This window comes from Rhinolophus sinicus, linkage group LG18, assembly GCF_036562045.2.
Source record: "Rhinolophus sinicus isolate RSC01 linkage group LG18, ASM3656204v1, whole genome shotgun sequence".
Taxonomy (NCBI): Eukaryota; Metazoa; Chordata; class Mammalia; order Chiroptera; family Rhinolophidae; genus Rhinolophus; species Rhinolophus sinicus.
This window is the reverse complement of record NC_133767.1, coordinates 10260636-10275442: the sequence shown is the minus strand read 5'-3', so window position 1 is coordinate 10275442 and position 14807 is coordinate 10260636. Positions and strand designations below refer to the sequence as shown.

At 43.1% G+C, this 14807-nt stretch overlaps 1 protein-coding gene across 50 annotated transcripts in view; it reads left to right on the top strand.

Moving 5' to 3' along the window:
* The window catches only part of RBFOX1 (RNA binding fox-1 homolog 1), a 1997160-nt gene that overhangs the window by 1933621 nt on the left and 48732 nt on the right, over window positions 1-14807 (top strand). The window lies entirely within an intron of this gene.

Below are 14807 nucleotides of genomic sequence, written 5' to 3'. Positions count from 1 at the left end.
AAGGAAATGCAAATTAATGTGTTCCCCGTGGCCAGTTGAGTATTTCTGTGCATGGACTTTGGTATTGCCAAGTGACTATCAGGGAATAGTGGTGAATGCTACAAAAAACAACAAGGCACTGGTGTGATGGGCTGCAACCCTGAGCTACCTTTTCTGCCTTCCTGCAAAGGGATCCGCCTAGAACATTATGGCACATTGGGAGTCAGGGAGAGAGGTCTGTCTCTAAGGCGGTGGTCCTCAAGGGACATTTGGAATGTCCACAGACATTTTTGGGGTCACAACAGGAGCAGGGAGGTGTGATGTCATCTAGTGGGTAGACGCCGGGAATGCTGCTAAACATCCTGCAGTGCATACGAAAGCCCCTGTTCTCCCAACACAAAGAGTATCAAGCCCCAAACGTCAGTCGCGCTGCTGTAAGGAAAGCTCAGCTCTGCCCATGACAGCCTGGCAGAAGGCTTTCCTTGCTAGGACCGGTTGTCTTCTCTGTAGAAAGAATATGGCTGTAATTCAGGACTGTGTGGAAAGGGTTAAACGCATTTTTTTTAGCTCCGTTGTTTATGAATCTTTAAGAAAACTCAAATTAGCCTAGATCATCTCTCTATTATACTGATGACAAAGGGAAACACTCTTTCATTATTTATTCATATCTCACCCATTCCAAAGGAGAGCTTCTGAAGCATTTCAAAAACAAATGCAATGAGACTGAGTTAAGACTATAAAGAAATGAAATATCAGGAAGGGAAAAATGAAGGCAGAGAAATAAGATAAAGTCCACTGTTTCTGGTGTTGTCATGAGAGTTGGGTCAGTCCCAAGCTTCTTAGTGGACAAAATGCCAGGGGGGAAAAGAATTGTACTGGAAAAGATGGTGGGTAATAACAAACCATGGATGAATTGGCCCTAAATTTTCCCTACCCTCCAAAATCATGTGTCTGCACGTCCTAAGCCTCATGTATCTGACCATGTGCTACAAAAAAAAATCATTGATAGTATAATCATTATCTTCAGCCCTACAGTATTGAGCCCATTTTATAGATCCAGAAAGGTAGAAATAAAGATTTATTACTCCCAAGGTCACATAATGAGTTAAAAAAAAACTAAAAAAAAAACAAAGCCAAGGTACCCACTAGGTTCATGTAATTACTAAAGCAAGATTCATGAGCCATAAATGCAAAAGTACATGTTTACACCACATTAGTTTGTCTGAAAATCATTATTATATCTTAGTAGCTGGTCATTGTGGCTTTCCAATCTATGTACCCTTAGTATTTCACTACTATATTGAACAGAAAAAAATAAAGTAAAATCATATGGCTTGTCTTCACATGACCAATTTATTTAAAAGTCTCAGAATAACACACCTGCTGTAAAATTGAAATTTGCAAACTTATCATGAACTGGCTCTTTGCTGGAAATAACCGCACATCACTAATTAATGCCACATTTGCCAGGGAGAAACGCAGGCATTTCCAAATGGTGAAGCAATGTGTTTGCGACTGCCTCAGGCGTGATTTCATATTAATCGTCCAGTGAGAGTCCTATCATTTTGGTTATAATAGTAGATTGTGGCTCTTTCCTTACAATGTTGACCGGAATTCTGAACCCACATTGAGCAGTAAGATAAAATTCTTAGAATGAGAGGAGTAGAGAGAGTAGAAGGGCTAGGGGCATATGTGTCCCTGTCTGCAAGTGCTGCAAGAGCCAAGTACTGGTCGAAAGGAGGAAATTCAGCTAGTTGCCTGGGTGTTTTGATGGATTACAAATTGGCTGGAGTGCATTGGCACCAAATGAACAAACGTGAACCCAGCATCTTAAATGAAGGTTTCCCTTCTCCTCTGGCTTGTTTGGTTTAGGCTGCAGGGGACTGCAGGGGACAGACAGCGCATCTTGGAAAGGAAAGCAGAGATTGGCTGGAGGAGAAAGGGCCCTGATCTTGCATTGAGTGGAAGCAAGTTACAGAGGTTGGAAACCCACTCCTGTTTCCAGGAAGTGACATTATCAGGATTCAGGTGGCCCAGGAGATAGTGTGTATTTCCTATAACTGTTTGTCTCCAAAGTCCTTTGGGGGAAGAGTTCTAGATTTGATTAATGTCTTTACTTCAGTCTAGTTTGGCGGAACACCCCTTTTCTCAGCTCCATGAAGTGTCTGCACTGAGGACTCTGAGGCCAATGGTACCTCTGGAGGGATTTCTTCTAGTTATGAACAGAGGGCACTATATAAGCTAACAATTTCAATACATGTGAGAAGTGATAGGGTAAAGTGTTGTGTGACTACCAAGGAAGGACCCTTTGCCCAGAGAAGACTTCCAGGAAGAGAAGAAATACATGACACATTTATATCCAATTATTTCTTAAATTGCCATGTTAAGATCTCATTCTGCGATTCTCCCTCACACCTACTGATCCCATCTTTTCTGTGATGTCACCTAGCTAACTGCATTCGTTCAGAAAGAGTTTATTTTTTCCGTTGTCAGCAGCAAAAGATGCGTCTAACTGCCAACCTAAACCTCTGCTCTTCATAGAGTATCCAATAAGAATATACTTAGTTATTAAAATTCCAATCCAAAATCTGTCATTTATCCTACATCCATGCATGGCTTCTGTATTTTCTTTTTTTCTGTGAGAGTGAAAATAAAGTCCCACAGAACGTCCACGGCTGCTTTGGTGGAGCCGTGGGTGACCCTTGGAGATACCAAACACTAAGATAGTCATCCAGGAGGATTCCCCAAGGATGTCCTACATCTTCCATTTCCTTTCATCGACTGGGTTTTCTCCTCCACTTCCTGGTATCTTCTGAAGTTCCTCTCAGCAAGTAAAGAATACAGGTTATGGAGAGGCCCTAGTTCTCTTTTTCATATAGCTAAAAAGACCCTTCCTGTCAGGGTGGGGGGTGCGAGAGCTCTGCTTGGACAACGGAGGGACCACAGAAGTGAGTGCAAACCCCTACGAGTGAGTCAGACCACCCCCTACTGGTTGCCAACAATAACTGAGAATGGGTGATGAGTTAGAAAGTGAGAATCCTACAGAGTCTATAGGATTGTTACAGTCCTATAAAGACATCGACATGGGGGCAGATGTGAATGGCCCCCGCTGTCCTATGTCAGCCTACGCTGGGTAGCTGACTTCACCTCTGTAGGCACAGTTGCATTAACAAGAAGTGAAGACTCTGCCTGCCTCTGTTGGGTTGACAGAGGATAAAACAGGGAGATCCATGAAAGGTTACAACTTAGTTCCATCACATGATGCCTGTTTAGTGAACTCGAGCTACTGTTGTTGAGTTTGATGCAGTTAGCGACCCTACGTCTCTCCCTGAATGCATCACTTATCCCTTTGCTGGGGGGCCGCCTGCAGTTCACAGAGCTCCCCATACCCCACAACCACAGATACGGCTTTGGGTAGAGCACACCAATAGTTTGTGGGATACATGGATCATAAACTATTAACTAGTGAACAGTCGCAAAGAGGGCTGAATGGACCAGGTTTTCCATATCTCTCCTTGCATTGGATCCTTGAGTCAGTGTTGACAGAGAAGCCACGTTATCCAGTCTGACCTCTTATGACTCATAGTGGGGAGAAACTTCCCTTTGGGTAATTGCCATCCATTGGACCTTGCAGACTGATAATTAGTGAATGAAGATGGCGGTGCACCAGACTCAATACAATATCTGATGTTAGAAGATAGCAGCTAACCTCCAGTCCCCTCCCAGACAAACCTCATGAGATTGATCTCAGCAAGTACTTATTCTTAAATGAGTTAATTAATTGTAAAACAGCTACTTATCAAGTGCCTACTGTGCACCATGCATATTGTCTGGGGCTCCGGTAGGGTGCTCTAATGGAACTGCATCGATTTTTTTTTTTTTTTTAGATAAAATTTATTTTATTTTTAAAAGATTTTTATTAAAATATATCTGACATGCAATATTATATTAGTTTCAGGGGTACACCGTAGTTATTCAACATTTTGATACCAAAAGACGTGATCACCATTGTAAGTCCATCTGAAACCGTGTGATGTTATCACAATATTACTGACTATATTCCCTATGCTGTACATTGCATCAGGTATATAGCATAGTGGTTAGACATTTATATAATTTAAGAAGTGACCTCCCCCCAAACTAGTCTAGGACCCTCCTGGCACTATACATATTTATTACCATAGTATTGATTATAGTCTCTATGCTTTATATCCCATTGACTATTTTGTAACTTCCAATTTGTGTTTCTTACTCCCTTCACCTTTTTCACCCAGCCCCCAACACCCTCCCATCTATCACCCCAATAAATCTATTACCCATCTGACACCATGCATAGTTATTATATTTCAATATTATTGACTATATTCCATATGCTATACCCTACATCCCCATGACAACTGTGTAACAGCCAATTTGGACTTCTTAATCCCTTCCCCTTTTTCACCTACCCCCAAATCCCCTCCCATCTGGCAACCATGAAAAAGTTCTCTGTATCTATGAGCTTCTTTCTGTTTTTCGTTTGTTTATATTTTGTTCTTTCGAATCCCCTTATAAGTATAATCACATGACATTTGTCTTTCTCTGTCTGACTTACTACACTCAGCACAGCACCCTCTAGGTCCATCCATGTTGTCGCAGATGGCAAGATTTCATTCTTTTTTATGGCTGAATAATATTCCATTGTATCTATGTACCACCTCTTCTTTACCCATTCATCCATTCAGGGACACCCAGGCTGCCTTCATATCTTGGCCGTTGTAAATAATGCCGCATTGAATATATGGATGAGCATGTCCCCTCAAAGTAGCATTTGGGTTTCTTCAGATAAATACCCAGAAATGGGATTACTGGGTCCTTCTTTGTCTCCTGTTATAGCCTTTGTTTTAAAGTCTATTTTGTCTGGTATAAGTATTGCTATCCCAGGTTTTTTGTTGTTGTTTCCACTTTCATGAAATAACTTTTTCCGACCCTTTACTTTAGTCTGTGTGTGTCATTTGATCTGAAGTGAGTCTCTTGTAGGCAGCATGTGTAAGGGTCTTGTTTTCTTATCCATTCAGCCACCCTATGTCTTTTGATTGGAGCATTTGATCCATTTACATTTAAAGTAATTGTTGATAGACATGTGGTCATTGCCATTTTATTTTTCATCTTTTATATCTTTTTTATTTTATCTTAAAGAAGTCCCTCTAAGATTCCTTGTAATACTGGTTTGGTGGTGATGAACTCCTTTAGCTTTTTCTTGTCTGGGAAGCTCTTTATCTGTCCTTTGATTCTAAATGATAACTTTGCTGAGTAGAGCAATCTTGGTTGTATGTCCTCGATTATCATCACTTTGAATATTTCCTGCCAGTCCCTTCTGGGCTGCAAAGTTTCTGTTGAGAAATCAGCTGACAGTCTTACGGGAGCTCCCTTGTAGGTGGGTAACTGCTTTTCTCTTGCTGCTTTTAAGAGTCTTTCTTTGTCTTTAAACTTTTGCATTTTAATTATAATGTGTCTTGGTGTGGGCCTCTGTGGCTTCATCTTGATTGGGACTCTGCACTTCTTGGGCTTGAATAGCCATTATCTTCACCAGTTTAGGGACGTTTTCCATCATTATTTGTTCAAATAGGTTTTCTCTCTCTTCTCCTTCTCATGCGAGAGTTGGTACACTTGATATTGTCCCAATGCCCCTTAAAGTGTCCTCATTTTTCAGATTTTTCTTTTTCTGTTCTGTTTCGGTGTTTTTTGCTACCTTATTTTCTAAATCACTGATTCTATCCTCTGCTTCATCAAATCTACTGTTGATTCCCTCTAATGTATTCTTCATCTCAGTTATTGTATTCTTCATTTCTGACTGATTCTTTTTTATGTTTTCTATCTCCATTTTTATGTTTCTTATCTCTTTGTTGAAGTTCTCCCTGAGATCACTGAGCATCCTTATAACCAGTGTTTTGAACTCTGCGTCTGGTAGATTGCTTGTCTCCATTTTGTTTAGTTCTTTTTCTGGAACTTTGTTCTGTTCTTTTATTTAGGATATGTTTCTTTGTCTCCCCATTTTGGCTGGCTCCCTGTATTTATTTTTATATATTGGGTAGGGCTTCTATGTCTCCTGGTCTTAGTAGCATGGCCTTATGTAGTAGGTTCCTGTGGGGCCCAGTGTCACGGTCTCCTTGGTCACCAGAGCCGAGTGCTGCAGGCATGTCCCTTGTGTGGGATGTGTGTGGCCTCCTGTTATATTTAAGCCTTGGTTGCTGTTTGCACATCAAGGGGAGGGATTGACCCTTGGGCTGATTCGTTGTGAGGACTGCCCATGATTACAGTGGAGGAGTTGTGGTGCAGGGCTGACCCTATGGGGCAGCATTCGCTTTAGCAGGGCTCTGGTGCCTGCCCAGTCTGCCCTTTGTGTGTGTTGTCCTTGGAGGTGGCCGGATCATGCTCCAGCTTGTTTCAAAGCAGGCCATCGGCATGTCAGCCCCAGGGCCACCTGGGAGGGGACCTGCTGCAGGCCAAGTTCAGCTGCAGCCTGTGCCCTGCTCAGGGACACCTGGTATGAACCACAAAGCAATGCTTGGAAGTGCTTTGAGAGGCCAAACCATGAACCAAAGCTGGCTGCCACTAGTGCTGGACTTAAGGCTGCTCAGCCAGAGGTATGGCACACACTCAGGCCAAATGCTGCTTGTCTGGGTTCTGCAAACCTTTGAGAGACTTTAGGAAAGTCTGCAGCATGAGCCAAGGCAGGCAGTTTGTATGAAAAAGCCACTGGGAGCGGCTTGGGTGTGCCTGAAAGTTGGGTGGGGCATGGTCTCAGAATCACCAGGGTGGGGCCAGGTTGATGGAGACTCAAATATGGCGGCTGCTTGCATCTGCTAAACAAATAAATAATGGTTTCCACCAGCTCCTCCGACCAGGAGAAAGCTGTCCCTCCAGCCCTTATCCAGATGCCAGACAACTGAGTTCCTTCCTGCATGTCCCTGTTGCCTTTCAAGCTGCCACCCCAGTGCTGGAGCTCAGAGCAAGTGAGTCTGTCAGCAAGTAGGTCCATGTGCAGGCCCCTTAAGAGCAGTGCCTGGGACTCCAGCGGCCCTCTGTTTCACTCAGCCATGATGTCTGCTGATTTTCACAGCCAGAAGTGATGGGGACTTCTCTCTCTGGCACTGGAACCCTGGGTTGGGGAGCCTGGTTTGGTGCTGGGACCCCTCGCTCCTCCTGGGGGGGCCTCTCTGCAGCTGAGATATCCCTCCCAGTGTTGAATGGTCATACATAGATGTGTGACCAGCCCATTCTGCATCTCTTCCCCTCCTCCCAGTCTTGAGGTGGCTTCTTCTGTACACCTATCGTTGTAGGACTTTGGTTCAGCAAGATTTCAAGTGATTCTCAGTAATGGTTCTTCTGGACTTTAGTTGTAATTTTGACATAGTCATGAGTGAAGGTGAGCACATCTGCTATCTTGACTGGAATTGAGATTTATTTATTTATTATTATTATTATTATTATTATTATTATTATTATAATCTAAGCATCCAGCATCTGCTATACGGTTTTGGTCTTGGTTCTCTGGATATCTTTGAGGAAGATATCTGCACTTCCTGGTGTAATTAATGACACATCTATGTACAATTTCTTAGAGTGAGCTTGAGAAGTGTTTTGAGGAAACTCTGTGCTACTTTGGATATAGGAAAGGTACGGTAGTATTTCAAGAGAAAACTTCTTAAAGTTGGCTGGTGCAAGAATGAAACCCATACTTAGATCTTTTGGGTATGCTCTGGGGTGCTAAAAAAAAAATGCTTTTAGGTCCTGAAAGCACCTCTGATGACCAGCCTCTAGAACTGTGTGTATGTACCTTTCCGTCTGTAAATCAGCTGTGCTTTTTGGTTTTATTTCTGAATGTCTAATCCTCAGAGTGTACTGTCCGATGCGTAGGCACTTTCCAATGTGATATGAACTCTAGGAACTGAAGTCCTTATCGTCCATTCTCAGAATACTTTCCAGAATTCTCTCTATATTTTTGTTTATCTTTTTTTTTTAAATTTTTTATTGGGGAATATTGGGGAACAGTGTGTTTCTCCAGGACTCATCAGCTCCAAGTCGTTGTCCTTCAGTCTAGTTGTGGAGGGTGCAGCTCACTGGCCAATGTGGGAATCGAACCAGCAACCCTGTTGTTCAGAGCTTGCGCTCTAACCAACTGAGCCATCCGGCCACCCCGATTTTTGTTTGTTTTTTATGTGAATTCTTATTTAGTCTCAGCCAATTTTAAAACGTAACCTCTTACAATTTTTTTAAATGCCTCTTAATTGAGTGCATTTATAGACAAACCCCATAAATCAGTGGTTCTTAAAATTTTGGGGGGAGCGGGATGTCATACTGTGTTTCCCCGAAAATAAGACCTACCCCAAAAATAAGCCCTAGTTAAGATTGTTAGCCAGACGGACCCATTTAGTACATTATGACGATGTTCCAGAAGAAGATGACATGACTGTATTTGAATAAATGTAGATGGTTGTACATGAAAAAATAAGACATCCCCTGAAAATACGTCCTAATGCATCTTTTGAGGAAAAATTAATATAAGACCCAGTCTTATTTTGGGAGAAGCACAGGAGATGCCTTTGTTAATCTAATTAAAAATATTTTCTCCATAGGAAAATGTTGGTGTACACACACACACACACACACACACACATCAGGGATTTCCTGGACCCACCTGATATCTATACAAAAACAGTTGGATTTGAACGCTTTAAAAGTTTTAATTTATTTTCACTTGGAAGGGGCAGCAAGGTAAAACAGTTTTAAATAACCTTTCCTTCAGAAATATATTGGTGGCTGAGATATAGTATGTTACATAACCAGATTGTATACACTGGGCATCCGATTCTTTCTTTCCTTTTTGTTTTTTTTTTAAGTAAACCAATTTGCTATAGTGCAGTCATTCCCTGCTTGCATTCATCCAAATATTTAACTACTGTTATTACCTTCCTAGGAAAATGAGGTGTGCATTTGCATTATGTTCTTGCAAAAGCGTATTGCAGCCCCAAAGTGATTGACAAGCAATGCAATTACCTTTGCATGGCTAGACAGACCGTCTTTGCATTAAAATCTGCTGCATGGTGATACCTCCCTTCTCTTGTGACTGGGCTGTGGTTCATTTACCTATAGATGCAGACCAGACATCATCCCCTGTCCTCCTTTCCCTGCAAATCTGATATTTTAAATGCACATGTTTTGTGGGGATTTAGAAAAAAAGTGTTTGGATATATTCGTGGAAACCAGCATGAGACTTTGGAAGGGCTTCCTGGTAAGCACAGGACCTAAAAGCTGACCTTCAGGGTTGTATCAAATGTAAACACTTCGAAGGTGGTGATGCATAGAGCGATGCCTCTGTTATCCTTTGGGTGACCAGCCGCACCACCTGTTACTTGTGGAAAATGCAAATTCTTAGACCCCCATTCAGATATGTGGATTCCGAACCTCTGGGCTGGGCGTGGGGCCCAGCCATCTGTGTTGTCGCAAGCCCTCCAGGTGGCTTGGGTGCATGCTGAAGTTTGACCCCTGCAGCCTGCCGTAGCCATTAAAAGTTGGGGCTGTGAAGCCAGGACTACCTGGGCTAGAATCCCAGCTTCACCATTACCTGGCTCTCTCCAGTTCCCATATACCTAAAGAGGTGACAATAATATTATCCATCTCAAAGAGGTCGTATGAGGATTGAGTGGAGTGATGGGCGGAGAAGGCTTAGTTTGGGGACTGAGAGGAAGTCATCACTCTATCCGTCTGAAGGAGTCGTTTTGCACTTATGCTGTGATTTGTAGCTTAGGGAACACACACTCACACACACACACACACACACACACACACACACATACACACGTCATTTTGGTGAAGCTGACAGTCCCCAAAGTGGCTTCATTTCACGCTCCCTTCGAGGACAGCCATGTTGGTTCTTGGTTTTTGTAGAGTCACCCTGAAGGTAGACGACTCAGGCTCTCATTCGTTTCTGTCCAAAACGTGCAGGTGTTGTACTCAGGGCAAGCAAGCCGTTCCCACGCAGCGCGGTTTATAATAGCAGCTAGAGCTCTTGATTTCCTTTCTCAGTGAAGCCATCACATTCTGCTGGGTCTCTGAAAATCCCAAAGCTAGAAAGGACGCCCCTGTTGCAGGCCCTTAAAGGAGACCGGTTCCCTGTGGGTTTTGCATAGGCCCCTCCCACTGCCTGGCTGGGCCCACCTGCTCTCTACGTAGCGAAGCCTGTAGATTTCTGTGGCATCTGCACAGATCCCCTCAGTCCCTGCTGCCAGCCCCCTCCTTCCAGTTCACGTACACAGTACCACCAGTCCTCTCCTCTCCAGGGCCCATCATGGTGCCATTTTACATTTAGGCACATGGTTTGGTGACCATGTGCGCCACTGCCGGTAAGCTCCCTACGGGTGGGGGACAACCTCACTCTCTCTGCCCTCTGTGCCTTGGCAGGGTGAGCATTTCGGCCAGCAGAGACATAGTTTGTTTGCGCTTGTCAAAATGAGGATGTTAGATCACATGTTTCTCTTTGGTTCTCTGTCTCATACATGTGGCATGTCAGTGTCCCAAAGTCGTTTTCCACGGTCCACCCTGGAGGGCAAAGCGTGGCAAGTAGGGTGCCCTGCTGAATAAACACGGGGCCTGTTCTTATGTCACTTGGGGAGTTGTTGGCACAACGCTTGACGTAGAGGCACACAGCTGGCCACAGAGCACAGGACGTGTCCTGGGGACAGAAGGGGCCACTTTCCCAGCCAGAGCTCAGCAGATCGTTTGGTCGGTCACCCAGTGACTCCCGGTCCACAGCATGTGTCCATTGGAACAGCCCACAAGGTCCAGCCTCAGATCTTCTCTCCATTACAGGCGTTCCTTGTTTTGTGCATTTTATTGCACTTTACAGATGTTGGATGTTTTCACAAGTCGAAGGCAAGACCTCCCTTGCCCCCCAACAAAAAGATTATGAGTTGCGTTATTGCAATGCTTGTTTTATTGCGGAGATCTGGAATTGAACCCACAATACCGCCGAGCTCTGCCTGTACTTGCAGAAGAGCAGATCTGGACTGGGTCCCTCTCTACAAATATTTAGAAAAGGCATTGTTTCCCATATGTGAGTATATATTAATATTTGGTTAGAATGTTAATTTTTTCACACCTGGGTCACATTCCGTCTAGGCTCTTGCACTGGTCTCATAAGTCATGGTCCAGTTTTTAAATCTTAGTTGCTTCCCCACCTCCACTGACAACAGCCATTGATGCTGAATAACCAAATCAGAAACAAGCAAAACTGCAGAATCCCTCCTCCTAATCCTGGGATAGATGAGGAAATTACAACGTGTCACTTTCTTCTTCTTGTTTTTTTAGTTAAAGTTTATTGGGGTGACAATTGTTAGTCAAGTTACATAGATTTCAGGTGTACAATTCTATATTACATCATCTATAAATCCCATTGTGTGTTCATCACCCAGAGTCAGTTCTCCTTCCATCACCATATATTTGATCCCCTTTACCCTCATCTCCCACCCCCCACCCCCCTTACCCTCTGGTAACCACTAAACTATTGTCTGTGTCTATGAGTTTTTGTTTCTCATTTGTTTGTCTTGTTCTTTTGTTGTTTTCAGTTTTATATCCCCCATATCAGTGAAATCATATGGTTCTCGACTTTTTCTGTCTGACTTATTTCGCTTAGCATTATAATCTCAAGATCCATCCATGTTGTCGCAAATGATCCTATTTCATCTTTTCTTATGGCCGAGTAGTATCCCATTGTGTATATATACTGCAACGTCTTTATCCATTCATATATCAAAGGACACTTTGGTTGTTCCCATGTCTTGGCCACTGTGAATAAAGCTGCAATGAAACTTGGAGCACATATGTCTTTATGGATAAATGTTTTCAGATTTTTTAGGAAGATACCCAGAAGAGGGATTGCTGGGTCATATGGTAATTCTATTTTTAATTTTTTGAGGAACCTCCACACTGCCTTCCATAGCGGCTGCACCAGTCTGCATTCCCACCAACAGTGTATGAGGGTTCCTTTTTCCCCACAGCCTCTCCAACACTTGTTATTATTTGTCTTGTTGATGATAGCCATTCTGACTGGGGTGAGGTGATATCTCATTGTGGTTTTTATTTGCATTTCTCTGATGATTAGTGATGTTGAGCATTTTTTCATATGTCTATTTGCCATTTGTATGTCCTCTTTGGAGAAATGTCTCTTCAGGTCCTCTGCCCATTTTTTAATTGGATTTTTTGTTGTTGTTGAGTTGCATGAGTTCCTTGTATATTTTGGATATTAGCCCCTTATCAGAGGAACTGTTTGCAAAAATCTTCTCCCATTTGGCTGGTTGCCTCTTTATTCTGTCAATGGTTTCTTTTGCTGTGCAGAAGCTTTTAAGTTTCATATAGTCCCATTCGTTTATTTTAGCTTTTACTTCCCTTGCCTTTGGGGTCAAATTCGTAAAATGCTCTTTGAACCCACGGTCCATACACTTAGTACCTATGTTTAGTCTTATGTTTAGGTCTTTGATCCATTTTGAATTAACTTTGGTACATGGTGACAGATAGCAGTCTAGTTTCATTCTTTTGCATCTGGCTTTCCAATTCTCCCAGCACCGTTTATTGAAGAGGCTGTCTTTGCTCCATGGTATGTTTTTGGCTTCTTTGTCAAAAATTATCTGTCCATATTTATATGGTTTTATTTCTGGGTTCTCAATTCTGTTCCATTGGTCTATGTGTCTGTTTTTCTGCCAATACCATGCTGTTTTGATTATTGTTGCTCTGTAGTACAAGCTAAAGTCAGGGAGTGTGATATCTCCAGTGTTGTTCTTTTTTCTTAGGATTGCTTTGGCTATTCAGGGTCTTTTGTGGTTCCATACAAATCTGATGATTTTTTTGTTCTATTTCTTTAAAAAATGCCATTGGGATTTTGATGGGGATTGCATTAAATCTGTATATTGCTTTGGGTAATATGGCCATTTTCACTATGTTGATTCTTCCAATCCATGAACATGGAATGTTTTTCCATTCCTTTGTGTCTTCTTCAATTTCCTTTAAAAATGTCTTTTAGTTTTCAGTATATAGGTCTTTCACCTCATTGATTAAATTTATTCCTATGTATTTTATTTTTTTTATTGCAATTGCAAAAGGACTTGTTGCTTCTGTCACCTTCTAATGCCGAACCTCCCCTTTAAAATATGAGCAATATTCACTCAATAGATATTTATTCTACATCTTCTGGGGGAAAGTGATATGTTAGACATAAGCAGGATAGAATGTTGAGTACGTTTATTGGGTACAACTGCCAAGGCAAAATGAGTCCCATACACAAATACCTTTACTAGTTGGTGAATAGTTAATATTTGACCAAGTGAGTATCAAAGAGACGTGATGTTGGTGTTTACAGGAGGGAAAAACAACTTCACTTCGGCTGTTCATTGGCTGACGCTCCGAGCGTTGGTACATTCAGTTAGACCCATGACGTCAAGCCTGTCGTGTATACTTTGCAGCCATGATCACACTGAGTCCTCCCTTGAAGTGGGCCCTGCGCTCTTTCCTCATTTTACAAATGAGTAAATGCAGCTCAGAGAAGCTGAAGTCATCAGTCCAGGGGGGCACAGAGCTGCTGATTGATGAGGCTTGACCCAGACGCCTGTGAGGTTCCCACCCAGCTTGGCTCTTGAATGGGGTGGGGGGGTCTGTGTTTGGGTGAAGCTATAGGAAGAAAGGGCACACAGGATTGCATGTGCAAAAGGCACGATGGTGTGAAAGAATAAGACACAAGCTGTGGGATATGGCTACACGATGAACTCCGTGGGTCTGGGCCCAAACTAAATACTGTTTGGTCTCCCCCATGGTATTGGATCTGTTCCAAATCCTGTTGGCAGAGGCTGGCCCCACCTTCTGACCCCCAACAGACATTGTCGTTGAATGTTGGAAATGCTGAAAGAGCATTCAAAGCATAGTTCAGGATGCCGCACAGCTCAGTATCTGGGATGAGGGTGATACGCTGCTGGACAAGTGCTCTCGTGAACTGTAGCCCTTTGGATCGATTCCTATCAGCCTCCTTAGCGTGTGAAATCCTGCCCCCTTCTTCAGGATGATGGTACTTGAGTTTTCGCCAGTCAACTCTGAAAAGCTCTGAGAAGCACCCTGCATTGTTCTCCAGCAAACCAGTGTCACTGCCATGCGGGCACGCGCGTGTCTGTGCACGTGTGTGTGTGTGTGTGTGTGTGTGTGTGTGTGTGTTGTGAAGTGCTTTCCCTGGGCTCAGTATGCTTGGCTTACATGTGGGTCCACGCTGCTACTGAAACCTGCTGGAATACCTTGGTAATCACGGTGGTGCTTCTGGTAGAACCACGTCTCCATGCAGTGGTGGGGCTCATTGATCCTTTGCCAGAATCGTACATCATCTGTAAACTCCATGGGGAGACACTAGGAAAGGTCGTTCATTACAGCGACCCTCCTTTGGAAAACATGTATGTAGAAACACATTTTTAGGTTCAAGAGCTCCTGTGACCCCCACAAAAGGTGTGAGGTGTGCCGGCTACACTGACCCTCGTTAAGCCCATTTTAAAGCTGAGGGATTTTAAGTCAGTTTCCCATGATTACACAACTGTGAGCTTCTTTTCTGGGCTGTTTCACTCAAGGTCTACCAAGAAACTTCTGGAGAATTCCAGAATCTTTTTCTGCCCCCTCCTGTGAAATCCTTTCTCTCTGAGATGACTATATAGAAAGTGATGAGGGAGCCTCTGGGAGGCCAGGCTACTTCCGTCATAATGTGGGGCTTTGCTTAGTGTGGATATACTTTTTGTGAATATACCCACATGTACACATGAGCA